Raw genomic sequence first — 20,210 nt, 5'->3', positions numbered from 1 at the left:
GTTTTGAGAGGAAAGATCTAAATATAAATTATCCCAATATCTTGTCTAAAAATAAGTAAAAGTTCTATTTTTATTATTTTAAAATACCATATTACTCTCAAACAATAAATTTAACCTTACCAATGTAGGACTCCTGCAAAAACAGCTGTAAAGGAAACAAAAGGTGCGAAGTTACTCAAATAGATAACTGAACATGAAATCACGTTCATCGTAGTAATTACAGTACTATTTCACAGATGCACAGAAAATACTCAAGACTCCAGAGGCAAAGAAGAATAGGAACATCTGAATTAACTTTCATGGTCAGGTCTCTCAAAATCTGAAATTATGCAGTGCTAATCAGCAATAGGCATAGGTTTCCACCTATATCCTGCATCACTCAAGTTGGACCACCAGCATCTAATGCACATACTACATCTTTCAACAACAAAACTGAATTACAAGCATTTTTTTTTAATAAGCACAAATATTTTTAGCATTTATGACACCTCCTGTGACTGTTCACTCAACTCCTGCTCAGATTTTTGCCAACACACAACTCGAGCTAAGGCCTGATGCATGCTACAGGCAGCGCTGCTAGGCCAAAGCAAGGGCAAAAAACAGGCAGGACCTGGTGACCAGAGAGGGCTTAAGGTCACTATGCAGCCATTATCACCTGCAGCTTGCTGTCTCCTGCAGCCATAATCCTTGCATATTGATTGTCTGGCAGTGCCCTCAGAAACTGCTAACTCATGGAAATGCTATAGACCAAACTTCCAAGCTGGAAGGTATAAATATGTCAGCTTAGCCAAAAAGTTTTTGAAGCTGCTGGACTGGTGAGGCTTTCATACTTCCCAGTGTGATACAGGGGACGCCTGCATCGTGATGAAAAACGACGGATGAACACTCCCACCATCATCTAGGTAATTATCTTGCTCACAGGTGCACAGGTTAGAAGCTTCAAGCTGAGTTGTGAATTAGAGAACCTGTGAGTTCAACCCCTCATGCCTTAAGTGATGAGTAAGTAAATTCCCATGTTAGACTAGTCTCTACAAAGTGGACCGAGCCCTTGTTTGTCATGTTTGTTTTCTTTCCCCATGAGTTCATTAAATAAATTTTAATTTACAAATTACATTTTGGTGTAAATATCAGAAATCCAAATAGACCATGACAACCAACACAAATCTCATTGCAACTATAATTGCTAGAAAAAATAGACTGCATGCAGTAACGTTCCATTTGTCCATTCGAAGACTGTCTTCACTGCTGTCACAAAAGTACAGAACAAGGGAGGTAATCTGAGGGACAAAGGAAAAAGACAAATGATGATAAAGCAGTAGGTTAACAATCTAGGTCTCTGACCTCTTGAGCATGACAAGATCCACAGAGAGCAGAAACCACTCCATTTTCCTTGGGCAGCACCGACAACATATACAGCGCTCAGCATGGAAGCAAAGCCAGCATAAGTGAGGGATAATGGGCAGGCATTTAGGGGGATCACAGTGCTCCTCCTAGACTGAAGGTGTCTTGGTTGCCCTCTAGGCACACAGTGGCTTTCTGCCACAGAAGGGAAAATCTTTATGATTAATGAAAAGCCCTCTTATTCACATAGGCTATACAGAATAGAGAGAAAGTGGAGAAGACAATCACCTGCCCTACTTACACCCAGCTGGGGCCAGAAAGGTGCTGAGCACTGTGTCTCTCTCCAGGGTGCTGATCAGCACACAACTCTTGCCTCTATGGTGATGTGGAATGGATCAAATTGCTTACACATCGGTAAAACATACAGCAATGCCTGCACATCGATGCAGAAGACAGTCAGAGAGTTAGTGAATGCACATGTGTTCAGATTGAATTTTACAAGAGTGTGGTTGGCTGCTTCTGGAAAGCAGCAGGAATAAGAGAAAGAAAAACACCTTTGCAAAAGCACTAAATTTATGTGGAATGGGAGTGGACTTAATGTACGTTTCATGTCCTAGTATATACATATCCAAACCAGATATTCCTCCAGTAAAGGGCCTGGAAGTGCTGGTGATGGCAGTACTTGTTATCATTGTCACCACAAGGTTCACAAAATTAGTTTGTTGCATTATGATCTAATTTTAAAATTAAAGTTTTGTATATGAAGATCTGCAAGGTGAAACTGGGCAAGACAGAAATTAAAAATAATAAAAAAAAAAGAAACAAAAATTACCTAACAGGGAAAAAAAATTCTACACTACCTGCCTGTACCATTTAACATTTAGCTCAAGTTGAACACTTCACATAGTAGTTGAGGTTAGGCAAGGCTGGATTCCAGTTAGAAAATGAAGACCTCAAACTTTTACTTAAAACTTCACAGTATTACATATACTTTCTGGAAAAAAAAAAAATCCTCAAAAAATTGCTCAGTGTAAGCAGAACTTAACGTGTTCTGAAAGGTTCAGGAGCTGCAGGTTTTTTTTTATACTAAGGACATTTACATTAGTTCTCATGGAAAGCTGCAAATTTCTTTTTCAGAAAAGCAGATATTGATCTGACATGGAATTCCGGGTAAGCACATTAGCTATATCAGCAATGCAGTAAACCATATTCTGTAAGAAAAACACATTTTGCAGTAATTCTATGGAATGAAATAGAGCAGGCCACATCTTTCTTAGTTATTACTTATTGAGTAATAATTGTACATTGGCATAGGGCATTATTTCATTTCATAGCAACATTCCTAAGACTCCCAGTAAGATCAGATGCTGAAATACATTCACATATAGACATACCACATCTATAAAAAAAATATAAAAAAAAATCAATTTTAAGACAGATTATATGTTAGGTAAGAATATACAATAAAGTCAAATGCATATTAGCTACCAATACTGTTCATTATCTCAAATTCACATGGTTCCAAATAAGCCAAATATGCAGTATTTTATTGATGCAAATAAATTATCTATTAATATGGAAATTACATTTCACTTTCAAACATACCACTTATTTCATTGAGAAAACAATATCTCTCAATCTTATTCTTCAGTAAATGTTTCATTTAAAGTCAATGCAGGAACAGTAAATACATTCACAGTTATTTTGGAGAATTTCATACACATTTTTACAAAAATTCACAACATCACTCTATTATAAATACAAAATTAAGACCTTTCATAATCGCACAGCAATGTAATTACTCACATTTCAAGAGACAATGGTCTTAATTCATGGACTTCCACTGTGAGTACAAATCGGCATTTTTCAACACACTGCATTAATCTAGTTTCTGATTCAAAACATTCAGATCAGCTCTCTTAAATTACCATCCTTTGATCCTATTAATGTCCTTACTGGGGAAAGAATGAAGTAGAGGACCGGAAGGGAATACTATAGTCTAATGCTACAAACACTTACACAGCTACTATGTACTTGAACTTGCAGGTGCCATTTTCTCTCCCAACCTAAGAATCTCTAAAAGCAAAGCATATGATAAGATTTTTGCAGACTAGGGCTATTATGTAAAATCTGATAGATTTCCTATTTTTGCCTGTGTGCTGTTCTAAGAAAAGCAATATGAACGGCACCTAAAAAGGATTTTAATTCTGGAAATTAAATACTGAAGAATAAAGCCATTCTTTGGCTTTATTTACCAAGAGAACAACAGATGCTGAGATACTGTAATCTAGCAGGATGTGAAGCATACAAGAAACTAATACTTGGCAAATACCCACAAAGTGTTGAGGTAGGAATACAGCAAAACCGGAAACAATGAGGAACCTGCAAGCACAGACTACTTCTGCAACTTAGTTAAGTTGTTCCATTTTGAGATTCTGTTCAATATAAAAAGGACATTTTCAAGAAAAAGGCCTCAAGTCAATGGTCATTTAAAAAAAAAACCCAACATAAGAGGGCAAAGTGTAGTATAAGACTATCCTTGAAATTTTTGACAATTTTATTGCTGCATTGGAGGTAATTTGCATGAGAAAAAATTTCACACTCTATAACAAAACCAGCTCCAGCTCTGGGAGCCTGTTTTTAAAGCATGGGCCCTAAAGCTTAAGCAAAATGACAACAAAAATTCAAATACCAGTAAAACTAATCAAACCCCACTATTTCATATTTAGTGTATTCTTTGCTACTGCAAATATTGTATGTTATCACATAATTTGCTGTCAAGGTCTTACTGCTATTAAAAATGTAAATACCTCCCTGATGTATTTAACTGATTATCTGAGTTTCACAGACAAATTCAAATTCCAGAAATTATAAAGCTCTTTCCCTAATCTGCTCTCAAATTTCAATCAAAGAAAATAATTTTTCAATTTTGACCATCAGTTTAATGTTTCTAAGTCATTTAAGTAACTGTGAGTCTAGGAAATGCTGACTAAACAGATGTAAGCAAAGTAATTCAGGAACACTATTCATCAATTAGTTTGTAATCTAAGGGTTATTTCCCTGCTATTCCTTTGCAATGTAATTCATCAAACTGAAGAAACTCCCTTTGGCAACCAGGACTACTGGTGGTGTGATTAATAGTACCAGCATCTTTGGAGTGCCATGACAGTCTTTTACTATAATACCTTTAAGGGTATATATAACTGTGCATCTTACAAACATGCTACTACTTAACATTTGTTGACTTTAGGAATGCATTTCTTATTTAATTTCACAAACACTTTAGGTGCTCTTTTCAAGACTTTGGCCATTAGCCATTTCACTATTTACTCAAAAATATTCCCAAATAACATCTGAACTTACATCCCCCTACAACTCTATGTTCTTCCATCCATAATTCTTCTCAAGTAAGCTGTTTTGAATAAATTACTCAATAAGAATTGCTGCTTTTTTCCCCCCCCCAGGAAATTAATGACTGAATAGGAAAGATCCATAAATATCTGGAATTCTTTTTCCTACAAATGTTGTGATACCACATCAACTGCTACAGTAACAGCTTTACAAAAGTTACCAGGTAGGAAGTTATTTCCTGTCCATTTTCAACATAAGCTATGTTTTTTGTGTTTTTCCAAGCTGTACTTACAAATACATTTTGACAGTTTACAATTCCGGAGAAAGAGAGGTAAAAAGAAGAGCATTTACTCCCAAATATATTTCTTCTACTTACCCAGAAGAAATGTGAGCCATATCTTGCTATCAGCTTTTATGATGAAGGCCTTTTTGTCGACAACAAATACTGCCAAAAGAACACAAATACCTTAAGAACAGCCCCTGTAAAAGGAACTCTGAACTTTGCAACATCAGTTTTAAGTAAAAATCTTGACTAGACTTCAAAAATGCTGAAATTTCATACAGAGAGTTCGTAATTACACATAAAAGCTTTAAACAGCACAGATAGACTATTCAGGTGACTATACAGATCATTGTTTTTTATTTCTGAAAGAATATGTACAAAATAGCTTGTCAAAGGAGGATTTCTATACAGGTATGTTACCGACAAATTTGTTCAAACAGGAAGTCAAGACTTTTAAAGTACACACAACCCTCCACGCTTTCAGCAGAGCGTTATCAAGAAACAAGCTGGTCATGCCAGCACTATGAACTGCGCTAGTCAACACCACCAGAGGGACTGTTTTAACAAGAGTTAGTTACACAAACAGCACGTTTCCCCACTTCTCCACCAAAGGATGCTGAAGTGGTAAAAAAACTCTCTTCCTTCCCCTTGCCCCTGGTTCTCGCCGATCCCCGTGTGGCTCTTGTCAGCTTTTCTCTCTTTTTACCCGCCACCGCGTTGTGAGGGGCTGGAGGACGGGAGGGGCCCGGGCAGGGCGGGAGCGCGACCGGCCCCTGTCCCGGGCAGTGCCAGACACCGCCCTCCCGCTGCCCTCCCTCCAGCGGGAGACGCAGCGGGTGCCCGCCTTCCTGCCCCGCCACCCTAGACCGCTGCTTCCCGAGGAAGGACGTCCGGCGCTCGCTTCCCCGAGAACTAGCCACCGCGTACCACGGGGGCTCGGCCTGCCGTGCCGGGGATCACTCGGAGAGAGGGGCTGGGAGGCGAACACCCACGCCCCACCGCGCTCCCCCGGGCGGAAGGGCTGCCCCCATCCCGGGGGGCACAAGGAGCGGGGGAGGGGCGGTTTCGGGGTAGTAGCCTCACTCGGAGCTTGCCTCTGCGAAGACGCGCAGCGAAGCCTCGACACGGGGCCCCGCGCGGAGGGGGAAGCGGGACCTGCTGGGCCGCAGGCCCCTCCCGGCAAGGATCCCCAGGGTCGCGCCGGGTCACGTGTCCGGCCGCCGCCCTCCCCTTCCGCATGTGCGGGCCCCGCCGAGAGCTGGCTGCCTGCCCGGCAGAAAGTGCGCGCCGCGGCGCGGCTGGGGCTGGCGCCTGGCGACTGCTGCTGCTCTTGCCCGGGCTTGAGCGGCGGCGACTCTTTGTTCCTGCCTCGGCTCAGGGACGACCATCTCCGCAATAGGTCCCCCGCCGGGGCGGGCGCCGCGCCGGAGGGGAGGGGAGCGAGCGAGCCCGATTGGAGGGCGGTGCTCGGCCGAGGAGGCTTCCCCACCCCCTGGCAGGACCGGAGGCCACGGGGCGAGCCGCAGTCGGCGGGCTCGTAGTACCACGGGGCGAGGGGACGCCGATCCGCGCTCGCGCCCGCCGCCCGCTCCGCCGCCCGGCTGGGCACGATCGGGGGAGGGGGCGCGCGCTGCGGCGGGGTCGGGAGCGGCCCGCGCCCCCCGCGCCCCCCGCGTCCCCGCCTCCGCCCCGCGCTCACGGACGCACCGCCCCCGCAGCCCGGCGGGGAGGAGGAGCAGGAGGACGAGGAGGCGGGAGTGAAGCTCTTCTCGCTCAGCCCCGCCCTCTCTTGCCAGAGGGCCGGGGGAGGTTTTCCCGCCGGTCGCCGAGCGGGTGGGGTTGCCGCCACCCTCACGCAGCTGTGGTCTCTGGTGTTTCTCTTGGTTGCCCTTCCCGTCCCCGGGCCGTTCAGCTTTGTAAGCGTTGTCTCGGTTTGTTAAACCGAGCCCACCCCAGAAGTGCCCTTCCCCCCGCCCAAATTGCCAAAATTTTAACTGCCAGGAGGTAACCCTGTGTTTTTTATTGTCCTAGGGGCTTCCCCGCCACAGAAGACATCCTTCTTTCCTCCTCTTGCACCTCCTCGTTATGGAATTTAAACGTGGGTTTGCCTTACCATGTACTAGTGATGTGGCCTCTCAGCCCAGGAGCACCAGGCAGCTCCAGCCCAAACCTTGCTTTGGGTTCAGAGGTTAAAAGGCCTTATTATGCACAAGTTCTGCATAACGTGGACCCTTGAGGTATTGTTTTATGACTTTTCCAGAGCAGTTCTCCTCAGGAACTTCTCAGCAGCAACCACTGTAGCTCCTACTGTAACAGCTGGAATTACTGTTCCTTGAAGAGTGTTGAATGTACAGCACAACTGTCAAACAAGACCCAGCTGCAGAAAACTGTCGTTCCTCCTCCTACCAGTGCTTTAGCACAGAGCAGTGCTTAGGCAGCAGCTCATCCGATAGGGATACATTAATTTAATTACCACTTTTTGATAGTCTTGATTAAGTATAGCAGAATATCACATCTTCAGTAACTGCAACCTCTCCAAGCAGATCCATTTCATTCTTTCCTCCCTAACATCTTCTTTTTGTCCCCTGGAAGTCCTTTCTTGATCGTACCTATTCCCTGCCTCCTAGATGCTCATCATTGCTCTGTTCAGGCTTTTCTTTATCCCTCTGCTCTCTTTATTTCTCTCTTTGGTTCTGCTCTCAAGTTTTCTACGTTTGAAACTCTCTGCTTCTTTTTCCTGGCTTTTCCATATTTTTCCTCTGTCATAACAGATGTAGATCTCTTTCTAAAATGTTTACCACCTCTTTCTTTTCATCTCTTTTTCCAAATTACTTTTATGAATCCTGGCCTGTGAAACACATGGTTTGAGCCCTATGTGGCAAATACCGTACTAAGATAGAATATAAAAAATTGTTCAATAATATATATAGTTTTATAGCTACCGAGGTAACAAATGTGTAAGGACAGGATGGCTTTTGTGTCTTTGTGGTAGTAGGAAGGCTGTTTACACCACAATCTTTGTAAAGATACAAGCCTGTAAAGGTACTAAACAAATGCCTGTGGGACTGACAGAGGGCCTGTGTGTCTCTTGGCTCCACATTTCTTTCCTTGTTGAGGGAAAATAGCCCTTCACTAGCTCTTTTGGGGAGATAATTGCGAAGGGCATGTCTTACATTGATCTCAAAAGGGGAGCAAGGAAGAAATAGTATTTTTCATATAAAACAGCCAGTCTCCTGAGTACGTAGGCCCTTCTTGCAGTGTGAATTACATGTACCAGTTTCATATTGCAAGAAACATTTATCTGTGCTTATTAAAGGGAAGACACTTCAAGTGTTTGAAGAATACATGCTATTTTTCCCACCTGCTTTTCAAGCGAAAAAGTTCCACAGTCTGCTCTTTTTTGTATTTGATTTTAATCAAGTAGCCTTGTCGTAAATTTAGTAACCAAAGGAGTCTATTGTTGCTGTCTGAGTGATTGAAAGGTACAGGCTCCAGATAGAGTTTTTAATGTAACCGACATAGAAAAAGAGCAGTATGATATGTTCTGCTGATTTTTAGCTCCTGAGACCTATTTTCAATTTTTGCCAAAACCAGTAGAGTCATGGAACACTTAGAAACTTGAAGGGTTGATATTATTAAGGTTCAAATAATCGCTGTGGGATGGCTCAACCATTGAGGTTAACTGGGCCTGCTCCAGCCTTCAGCAAACCAATTACCTTCAGGCTGTTTTCTTTTATTAAAGCTCTTCAGGCAATTTATTTCAAAGGGTACCACCCACAGAATCTGATTACAAAGGCACGTACTACTAAACAACTCTAAAGGTTTTAAAAGTTACTATAACTATGGAAAAATAGAACATGAAATTCTTAAATGTAAAGGTGCCCATATTCAGCAACTATGAAATGCTATAGAACACCATCAACACTACTTCAAAAGAGCTGCAGTAGAGCGGTACACCTCTAAAAATAAAATGACACGTTTCAGTCTGTAAGACACAAGTAGTAAGAAATAAACCTCGGGTTTATATCATCACAGGAATTGCATATTTTTTCTAGAAGTGCTATGTTTAATATCTAACATCACGTTTCAGACAGAGTAGCTCATTACTAATCCTGCACATCACAGTAAAAGGAGTAATTCCAATAAATCAGCACAGACCTTACTGTTTATAACAAAAAGGAAGGGGAAGAAGGAAATATATCTCTGAAAATAAATTTAATTTCTCTTAACTCTCAAGGATGTTGAAGGATATATGTTAAGTCCATAGGAGAGACATCTTCTTAATCAGTTTATCTTAACTCCTTTTGTCCAGGGAGTGCAAAATCCATAAGCTGTTGCTTCACAGTTTTCTACTGTCCCAGGACGAGGCATATCGTGGAACACAACATTCTTCTCTATCTCTTCTAGGTCTTCTCTATCTCTTTGCTCGCACATTTTCCATGATTACTGGACTGTCTCTTCGTATTTCCAAATCACTCTGATAGATATCAGCAACCTTAGTTGGATAGTGATTGTGGCACACTGTCAGTGAAGATAACTCACAGTCCTCAGGACTGAGACCCTGCAAGTGAAACGCACTGGCCTTGGCAGTTCCTATATATTCTCTAACATTGTTCATTCCTCAGGACACTGGACAGGCACACCTCATTATCAAACAGTCCAGAGCTTGCTTTCTTTTCTTCCACTCATTCTCATCTTCTGTACTGTTTCTTGACACCAGTTCTCTCTCTTCCTCTTGCCTCAAGTGAGACCTTTACTTTACAGTTTATTACCACTACTAACCCCTTCTCTCTCCCAAGGAGATCCGAATAAGAGTGCCTGTAGAGATTCCTTTTTTCAGTCTATAATGATGTTTCTTGTACTTCTCTGCTTTGTTCCAGCGGCACAGCCTCAGAGCATATTCTGCAGATTTTCTGACAAAGCTGCCATTGCCACCTACCATGGGGCTTTGCTTCTGTGAAGTTTGTGTTGATCCCACACACTTTTCACACATTCAGCAGCAGACTTAATAATAGCAGGACTGCATTGTAGCAAGTTAGGGAACTTCAGGCTCTTTTTCCTTGGTTTATTTAATCCAAGGTTAGCATGTTTCAGAAAGTATGTCGCTTCACCAAACAGTTCTGTGGCTGCTGCATGGTTAGATGTGCTCAACCTAGCATTAAACTAGTAATTTTGAGTGCTGACAGCAAAAGAGCTGCAGCAATGTGGAGCTCAGAGCCCCAGGTAACTAGCTGGGAAGTTAGGGCGTTTTGAGCTCCACACCATATGGCCATATCTGACTTAACTCATTATTAATACTGATTGAGCTTCAGTCAAAGCCAAGCAGACAAATTCTTACTTACAGAAAGAGCTTTGTGAGAACAGAAATAGTTGGGACCTCTTCTTGTGAAGACCAAGCCGAATAGAAGTGCAGAAGGCAAAGAAATCTTTTAAGGCAGAAGTAAAAATGCAGGATTGCCCTTGGAGGAATCTGGCAGAAAAAAACCCAGTGGAATGTGGTGGCAAATTATTATAGTGTGTACCTTGTCCTATTTAACAGCATTGTTGGACCAGTTCACTTTCTGCAGGATATCACTATTCCCCTTGGAGTCAACCCCTTTAAACATACATTGCCTACATCCCGAAGAGGGAAAAATATGCTTCTGGTGAGTTATTTATACAGCAATCTGATCTCTACTTGCACATCCGTGTTCATATGTATCTTCTCTCACTTTTATAGTTGCAGTTGCATTTCAACTATATATATGAAAAACTATATAGAACTGGAACATCTGTGTCTGTATGGCTAACTGCTCAAACAAGCAAAAATTTGTTTCTACTAGAAACAAATAAGAACAATTTACCCAGCTTGCCTACCCTGGCAAAAAGAACAACAAAAAAAAAATCACATATTTACAAGGAGAGGTCCTGAAGGCCCTTCTTTCTTTGACAAAGAAATTACTTCCTTCATTTCCATGACAGTGATTGTAAATCTCAAAGTTCCTGCTGCCAGAATAACAGTGAAGAACATTGGTGAGTCACAAAACCTAATTAGTCTCCACCAGACTTTTTCAGATTTCTTGGCTTTTGGTTTCCAGTACAATATATTCATGCTACCTTAAATGCTTCCCTGGAGCTCTGAAAAAATAATAGCTAAAGAAAAAAGGACAATAGATGCTATGACTAGCAGGAAAAAAATTTAGGCTACACTGGGAACCTTTAGGATTAACATATCTCCAGTTGCCCTTCTTTCCTTGCTGTAGACAGAATGATGAAAGCAGCACAGCCATTCACTTGTCCTATTGAGCAGCTGATTTGTGAGATTTGCCAATGCCCCCTCCTAAAGCATGGAGTGTGATCATTTCCTCCCAACTGAGGCCTGGAATGTTTCTGTAATTCTTCACTGTCCTGAGGACTTTTAACTCCTCTGCATAACATAATCTCCTTACAGCTTTCAAAATGAAGATCTCTTGCTGTACACTCTACATTCTCATCGTGTGGCATTTGGCCACTGTGAGTAGTCATGCTAATTTGGCATAGATGCCATGATTCACAGCCACAGCAACTGCATCTCATTATGCTTTTCTTTGCAGGAGAAAATTGTAGAGTAAGTTATCTGAGGACCCCAGAACTCACTGTTACAAGCAGAAGTGATGGATCCAGTTCCCCCTAACTTGATTTACTAGCCACTGTGGTTTTACTTAATGTTTTGTGGAGTCAGTGTTTATCTGCTGTGTCTCTAAGTAGCAGTCCTGCAGTGACAAGCAGGAGCTAAGTGATAACAACAGAACAGGACCATATGAACATGGACTGAGTTACTTTTCATGGCAGACAAAATCTCTGTGAGATTGAGAATATGGACACCATTTATAGTGGAAATATGGGAGGGACAGAAATGGACTTAGAATAGAAAGAGGAGAAAAGCAATAATCTGGAAGTGCTCACAGATTAGCTTTTCAGTGACCAACTGGCAGAGCAACCAGATGTGAGAAACAGTAGGGCTCTTGAAATATGTTGCCATATCAAAGTCAATAAATCTACACTGATGGAGATTTACTGGCAAATCTGTTTTGGCAAGAGTGAGAGAAGCTTGCGGACCACTGTGTAATACAAACAACTATATCAGAAACAGCAGCAGTCTAAGCTTGCCTGTTCAGATGTTAACAAGTTTATTTCTGTTTCAGACTTTGCTTAACCTGACACTCATTTCGGTGGGGATTTCAGTATGTGCTATGCTGCCCTGGTTAGTGAAGGTAGAGAACAGGCAAATTAAAACAGCAGTAGAAAGTACCTCTGGCAAACTAAGCAAAATGGAAGACCAGACTGAAGGCAAGATAATCCTACACAGTGAACACCCCTTAAATGACAAACAAAGCTGTGGCTTGGGAATGCTGTTTGCTTCTTTTATATGACTGAGAAAAGGTGAATTCTTTCTGACAAACTGAAGTGACTAACATGGTCACTTCAAGGGCCGCAGGGCGTCCTTTCTTGATAAATCTTGTCTTTTTGCTAGGTACCTTATCAAGAGAAGAAAATGTTGCTGATGCTACAAACCCTTTAATTTATACCCATACAAAACTAAAAATAGGACATTGTCCTTGTTGGTGACTTGCAACAGCAGTTACATCTTCTCATCTTCTTCCTCACATTTTCAATTTTTGATAATCTGTCTCAAAGCATGATTCTGAATACTTGTGTGCTTTCATGATACATTCTTAAACCTTGTTAACAATAGCACTCAAATCAAGCTTTAAAGATTGTCTTCCCTAAACATAAAGATGTACCACAGTGTCAAGCAGCTTGATAGAATTCATCCCTTTCTTTCAATTTTCCAAGTGAGTATTTGTAGGCATCGTGACTTTACACTACCTACCGTGTTCCCCTCCCCTTGCTTTTTCACATTGCCTCTCTAGTCTCCTGAACTACTATGAAACAAATAGAGCACATTTTCACTTGGAATACGGCATTTGTCTGTGTCCCATCAACTATGCTCACAAACAGGTACGACCAAAGCCCAGTTTGAAGTTATTTTTGAGGTCACAGTGCCCTCTACTGTCCAAGGCATCCTCTTTACTTCTGCATCATAGTTAAAATTATGCCAAGTGTTTATATACTTTTTCCTCCCCCGGAATTAACACATTCGTTTCTTTTTCAATATGCATTCATTTCTTTTTCAATTTCATCTAGACTAGCAGGCCAAGTCTGGGTTGTTTGATTGATTAAACAGGCCATTGTCATTTCTTGCTGACTCTAATGCTGCTTTGTCAGAGTTGCTGATAATTTAAATTAAGCCACTGATCTATGCAGAGCTTGAATCACACCTGACTTGTAAATGTTGAGTAATTCTACACGAGGAAGTGCTTTGACATGCATGCAAAGTAAGAATCAGGCCTGTGTTTCAAGTACAAATTGTAAATCCATCTGCCACAGATTTGTATTGCTCCAGGTGATCATTCTGACTCTGCAGATACAAATCACCTATAAGATACAGAGATGTCCTTTACAAACTCCTCTTCCGTTTGTGTTTGCCTTCACCATCTCTCTTCATGAATGGCATGTGGTACTTTAGGTAATTTCACTTCCCCATGAGTGTTGCCTGGAGCACCACAGACTGTCCTGCAAGTGAGGCTGGGACCATCCCTGCCCTCACACCAACCCATTGCTCACAAGTAACCACAGATCCTTTGTGACACTCCCTCTCTCACCCTAAAAGCCCCATTAACCTTTACACAAGATGTGGGCTGCTCTGTCCACCCCATCCCTACCACTAGGAAATCCTCCTTTCTTTTGAAAGGAAATCCTCCTTTCTCTTAGCAAAGAGAATTCAAATCAAAAGAAGTATCTATAGCCAACAAAAATCCCTAGCCTAGCCCACTTCTCAAGAACTGTGCAGCAGGTAGCACTGAAGGGGTTATAGGAGGGGGAGGGGAAACACTTCCTTCTTAAATATAGTTTGATGCCTTTTTTTTTTAAGCTTGTCAGAACAACTCATTACACTCAGAGAGCAGCAGTTGACTTACTGTTTCACAAGGCAGGTGCAACCACTCCAGCTCCTCGAGGTGCTACAACTTGTTTCCCAGTAGGGTGTTTTGTAGCATGATTCCTCATAGCATGACACGTAGGAGTTCAGAGGATTTACCTTCTGGAGAGATTACATTGGTGATATGTATCAATGTACATACTGATTGTGGACTGAAGCCTGAATATAGGACAGCATTCATTTTCTCATGTTAGCCTGATAGCAAAATGAGAATTCACTAAACAATGCACTTTCAAGTGGGCATATACAAGTGTATGTGTTTCCATGCATGTATATATAAAAAGCATCTATAAAACACTAAAAATCAAACTGCACTGCTGGGCATGGAAGACATATTTCAAAAGACATACTTGTCTTTAGCCATTTCTCCCATGCAACTGTCACATCACAGAGTTACAGAGAATTTCACTGACACTGAGCAGAGCTGACATTCCAGAATGACCCCAAGGGCTGCACTGCAAGGAAACTGTGGCCCACTAGTAAACCTGGGTTTTGCTGAAGAAATACTTCATGGGAAGGATGCTTTTAAAATTGCCACTTAATGGAAGCATAAGAGAGTGTCAAAGAGCAGAATGCAGAATCAGAAAAAGGTGATAAAGTTTTAAAAAGTGTTTTTTCTTTAGAGAAATCTTTCCCATCTGTTGATGTGTTACTTGGAAAAATTCTGTCTGCCTTTCAAACAGAAAGGGATTCATTACCTACTAACAACTCACAAGCTACCTGTACCATGTTTAAAGTAATTTCCTGCTAGCATACCATATGCATATGCAGAATTGTGTTTTGCAAGCAGCACAGAACCTCCACGTTTCAGCTGTCATTATAAGCCTTATTGCCAGCATTATTAGAAAAAACACAGAGGAAAGAATGCAAAATAAATTATGATAGTCTTACTTTACAGTAAACTGATAAAAAATCTCTTACATTAGAATGAAATCAGTCAACAATGTTGTAGTTCTGGGAAAACAAAATGTTACATTGGAGTATGTGAAAAAGAGTTTCATATCTCACTCATGAAGTCATCTATTAACTCCAGTTAGCACTGGTGAGATCTCAGTTAAAAGAATGTGTCTAGTAATGAACACTGCACTTTGGGAAAGATATGGACCCACTGAAGGATGAGGAGTTTTCCTAATCTCCTTTACCCCTTACTGTCATTCTTATTTTACATCAGCAATGGTAGTTGCAAAGCAGATTTCCACCTCCATGAAGCACATAAATACAGCAGAAAACCCCCTTGAAGTCTACAGAAGGAGATTGTGAAAAATTTCCTGGAGAAGAGTAATCAGAGGGAATGCAATATCAGTTTTCAAATAGGCAAAAGGTTGCTACAAGAAGAGACAGAAGCACTGGATAAGTAGTGAAGGGCTAAAATTTCAGTCTGGGTCAGGTTGGACATTAGGACCAATTTCTAAGGAAAGAATAGTTAAGCATCAGAAACTTTAAAGGACCTGTGGAATCTCCATTGTTGGGGCTTCTTAAAAGGAAATAAGATAAACATCTCTCAGAGGTGGTTTAATTATAAACTGATCTTGGCTTGAGCCAAGGAGATGATCTTTGATGATCCCTTCCTGCCCTACTTTTTATTATTATATACCAGCTAATCCCTCAATGAGTATTTATGAAAAAATTTCATCCCAAGTATGCCCTGACCCAGCTTTGAGCTGGAGACCACCCAGCTCCTCATATACCAAGGAAAATGCAATTATTACCCTGATATGCCATTCTCTGGTTGTTTATCATGATGGTTGTATGTAACTTGGAGATGAAATACATAGGCAACACCTTCAGATTTTGACAACACCTGAAAAATCAAAGAGAAACCAAACAAGAAAAGAGAAAGAACTCTGAAAACAAAAGAGCAAGGGCATACCTGTATTATTTACTTTGGGTTTTCTTTTGATGTGGGAGAGCAAAATAAGAAGGAGGAAACACTGAGTGTGTAGTTAAAAACTAGCTTGGGTCTTAAAGAGGCACAGAGGTTTCTCTAATGGGTTTACCACAGATCTACTTTGTAAGTACAATGGATGATCTAAAATGAGCAATAAACAAGGAAGGAAGGGAGTTGTTGACAATAACTGATTAATAGCATTAAGAACAGGGTCTGTGTATGTGGAATGAGAATGAAGAGGGACAGACAATAAATGGAGAAGAAAATGAAAAGTCAGAGGACAAAGAAAAGAGGGAGGAAAAGTCATATTGTAGAATAGTCTTAAATGTGCAAGTGCAACAGAGGCCTAACTCCAACAGAGATTCTGCTATTTTCAGTGTTCCTTACATTTTTGAAGTAGTGCTATGGGTGGAAAGGAAATACCTAAGTGCTGGAGTGAATTTTGGCCCCAGAACCTGGATCTCCTGACCTGCTGCTTATAGTAGTTCAGAGACCCCAAGACCTCAGACTCCCAGGGATGTGTAAAAGCTCAGTCAGTCATAGTTAAATTTTGCATGTAATCCAAGAGATTGAGAAGACATCCTTCTATGTACCTTCTCTACCCCAGGATACAATAAATATTGCTTTCTCAAAGAGTCATATTTACTCTATTGCCCATGTTCAAGAATGGGTCTCACTGTCTCTTGCTTGATAGATTTTTGCTGCTGTCTTCTTTTAAACTGACTTGAGGTCTCTTCCTCCTCAGAATTTCCCCAGGTAAGTCCCAAAGGTCTTATGGGGAACATGTTCATGGTCCTCCCTCCTCATTGTCACTACTACCTGAAATAGAATCATATTCAACTTGCCATCAGCCAGGACTCCTAGGTTCCTTTCTGCAGCACTGCTCTCCAGCCTCTTGTTCCTTAATCTATACGCACAACCAGGTTTGCCCTATCCCAGGTGCAGAATCTGGCACTTGCCTGTGTTAAACTTCATAGAAGAACGTAGAAGAACTGCACCCCTTGAGCATGAAGGAAAGGAAAGTTAAAGCAGGCAAAGAAGTTCACACCTACAGACGCCTTACAAGAAGAAAGATTGCAACTACACCTTCAAGTTTTTATCACATTTCTCTTGTTGTAAGCTTTACCTCAATAAATACTGTCAGGTTTCTGTCCTATCTCTGCTTTACTCTCCAGAGTTGCCCTATCCTTGTGGTACAGTCTCTGTAATTTTAACACTAATGGAATCTTCTTTTCTGTGGTTTAGCCCTCCTATTTCTAAAAAGCTCCCCAAATATGGCTTGGAAGAAGAAGGAATTCAAACTCAAGACCGGTCATATATCTTTACTCCCCAGAGTTGGTAGGGCTATGGCAGACACGTGCTCTGGACTTCAGCATTTTCATTAAAAACATATTTATTCCCATTTCACTAGGGAGTTCAGCTGAGACAACCTGATCCTTTCTCAGAGACTGATTCATCCATTTCAGGGAGTGAATCCCTTTCTTTCATTGTGTCCACTTGAATATAAAATCAAAAATCATGAAGATTAAAGAGGAAAATAAGTCCTTAAACTCATGATTTTTACTCAGTTACCTAAAGAAATGTCTCTGTATATATTATATATCTTTGTTTAATTATACCAAACGATTCTTTACAGTTTAGCCAATTTCAACTTCATTCAACATCACACTTTAAAATAGTAGGGGTTTTTTTGTATTTGGATGGCTTCTGTATCAATAACAGTTTAGATCAATGCAATTTGTGGAAGGAAAAGAGGACAAAATGTTGAGACCACCACAAGAGAATAAATCACAAGGTCTCTTTATAGCTCACTGTCAGCATGCTTTCTGAGACTCAAAGTGAAGGGCTGCAAAGATGAAAATGGTTGCCACCAAAGCAAATACATGCATCTTTATGCAAACATTTGATCTGCATAGTTTTGCCCTGAGTAAGGTGTTAGGTGTGGCACACTTACCCAGTTCAGCAGCAGCAAGTCCTGAACAACTATTCAGTTACACAACACTGGTGCGGAAAGAAAGCTCTAAGTGGGTGCAGACATCTGCTTTAATCCTTGCAAGGCTTCCTGAGCTTTATAAATTGCCTTTTGTGTCAATGAAAATCAGGCTGTGTATTTTCTGCCTGGTATGGTGTTGAGTACATGTTCCAAAAGTATTTGAAGATTACTTCTTTGTTAAGGCACAGACTGATAGACTTGTTTTGTCTACCTGGAAGAAATTAGAAGTAGTGGATACAAGCTAACTCTTTTCTCTTGTTCAGGTTCATTTATTGCAGACAACATTAATATTTGCTGAAAATAATAGAGTAAAAAAAAATATATGTCTTACCATCCGTAATCCAAAAAGACATTACAGTTTATGACTTTCTGGATGCCATCCAATCAGTAAGTAGACAACAACCAAACAAAACTACTGAGATAAAAACAAACCAGAGAAAATCCTAATCAATTTAAGGAACATAAATAGATAGCTGATGCAGGCCAGCACCCTTTCAATCACCATGTGGATTTTGCACCTGAGGACCTGGTAGAAAATCAGGGAAAATATACTGGAGGCAGACTGTAGGTTAGGTACTGGGGGGGGGAAGGATATTACTGCCTGAAAAACATCTGAAGCAGTACAGTGAAACTGTGCAGCAGTGACAGAGTAGGTCCCTGTAGCAAGAACTGAGTTACCACTGTGTTACAGGGACTTGAGGTCAGAGGAGGGAGGCCAGCGGGAACAGGGGAGTTTAAGGAATACCAGAGGTGGCATCTGGGGCGCATGGAAAATACTGGATACAGAACTCCTCCTGTTTCCTCCTTCGGACTTCTTCCCTTTCTCGGCTCACCGTCCCGGCTCCGTTCGCCTCCCCGAAGAGGCGGGTGCCGAGCCCCCTGTCCGCGCTGTGCCGGGGCGGGGCGGCAGGGCCGGAGGCCCCGTGCGGCCCCGTCCGCCGCCGCCAGCAGGGGGCACAGGGCGCCGGGAAGGCTCGGCCGCGGCCCCCCGCCTCGACAGCGGCCGTTCCTCCCTGCCGGGTGGGTTTGTCTCATGGCTGCATTCACTTACGGCAGGGACGGGACAGAAGGTATCCCAAAGGCCATTAGTTTTTAGTTAGGCAAAGACGGGAACTGGTCCTGTGTCTGCGTAGCTTTAGGGTGAGGCTGAGCGCTGGGCCACAGGTGAGGAACTCACTGATGCCTAATAAGAAATTGCGAAGGTGACTGCCCTCCATTTAGGGCAGCACACTCCATCCTGCCCTGCTGTGGCCTTTGCGGTGAGTTACTCCATGAGAAGAAGTTCCCCGATGGTGGTGGCACCTGAGCTGGAAGTATTTCCCTGAGCTTTGAAGTTTCATGGCAAGGTTATGCTGTAAGGGGACATCTGGGCCCGGAGCTGTATATGTGTACATAAGGACGTCAGTGTGGGCAGCAGCTGTAAAGCTTCCAGCCACTGGGGCACAGCAAAGAAGCAGGATTGTGGCACAGAGCACACAAAAAGGAGCCCCATCTCTACCTGTAGAAGGAGGCTGGTTGGAAAAGGCAGGGTCGCGGCACCTCCATCCTTCAGCAGAGTCGGCACTCCACAGTTCAAGATCGTGTGGTACCTGGGGTAGCGGGGAAGAAGCTGTGGCCCTCAAAGTACTGCTCTCGCACATGCAAGGTGGTCTAAATCTGCCACAGTACCCCAAGCCACAGAAGAAGGTATGAAGCTCCATATTGTCTCAGCCTCTACAGTAGTCAGGACCATAATTTTATGTAAGGTGGAGTTTTTCATTGGATTTTTTTTTTTTTTTTGCATCTAACAATTAAATGTGTGATGGAGTGCTAATGTATAATAAAGTAAAGATTAGATATTCAAATGAGATAGTGTCTTAAGACCCCACATGGCCAAGAAGTTCAGTGATAAGTGAATTTGTCAAACAAAAAATCTGGTTCCTGGAAACGGAAATGAGTTTCTAATTCAGACCAAATGATTTTCAGCTGGAAATGGAAAGAGGGATGTATATCAGAAGTTAAAAAAAGTTATTTGATAGGTGATAAAGTATTTTAATATTTCATTTGAAACTGATGTAAATAAGTAAGTTAACAAAGAGTGATAACTAACCTGAGGACACAGTCAATATTGTCAGTGAATACAATGTATGCATTTACCCAAAATACGTGGATCTTCTTGTTCTTTTAAATCAGCCCTTTATACTCCTCCAAATTTGAGTTTTGCATTTTCATTTAATTCTGAATTCATTTTCCCCTATTTTTCCAGTTCATCAGCCAACCAAAAAACATGCACAAGCCCAATTTTTTAGAGTCCTAATTAGGGCTGTGTAAAGAAAGACAGAGAAAAGTCACTTTG

General features: G+C 41.7%; 1 protein-coding gene across 1 annotated transcript in view; it reads right to left on the bottom strand.

Moving 5' to 3' along the window:
• The window catches only part of DPY19L1 (dpy-19 like C-mannosyltransferase 1), a 41,996-nt gene extending 36,863 nt beyond the window's left edge, over positions 1-5,133 (bottom strand). The window contains exons 1-2 of the mRNA XM_018075893.2: positions 5,069-5,133; positions 121-145 (exon numbers count right to left, since the gene is read on the bottom strand). The gene's annotated coding sequence lies outside the window, so the exon portion shown is untranslated. The remainder of the gene's footprint in view (positions 1-120; positions 146-5,068) is intronic.
• Between the last annotated feature and the right edge of the window lie 15,077 nt (positions 5,134-20,210).

This window comes from Manacus vitellinus, unplaced genomic scaffold (assembly GCF_001715985.3).
Source record: "Manacus vitellinus isolate BGI_N305 unplaced genomic scaffold, ASM171598v3 scaffold_3_pilon, whole genome shotgun sequence".
NCBI lineage: Eukaryota > Metazoa > Chordata > Aves > Passeriformes > Pipridae > Manacus > Manacus vitellinus.
This window is presented reverse-complemented; position numbering and strand designations above follow the sequence as displayed.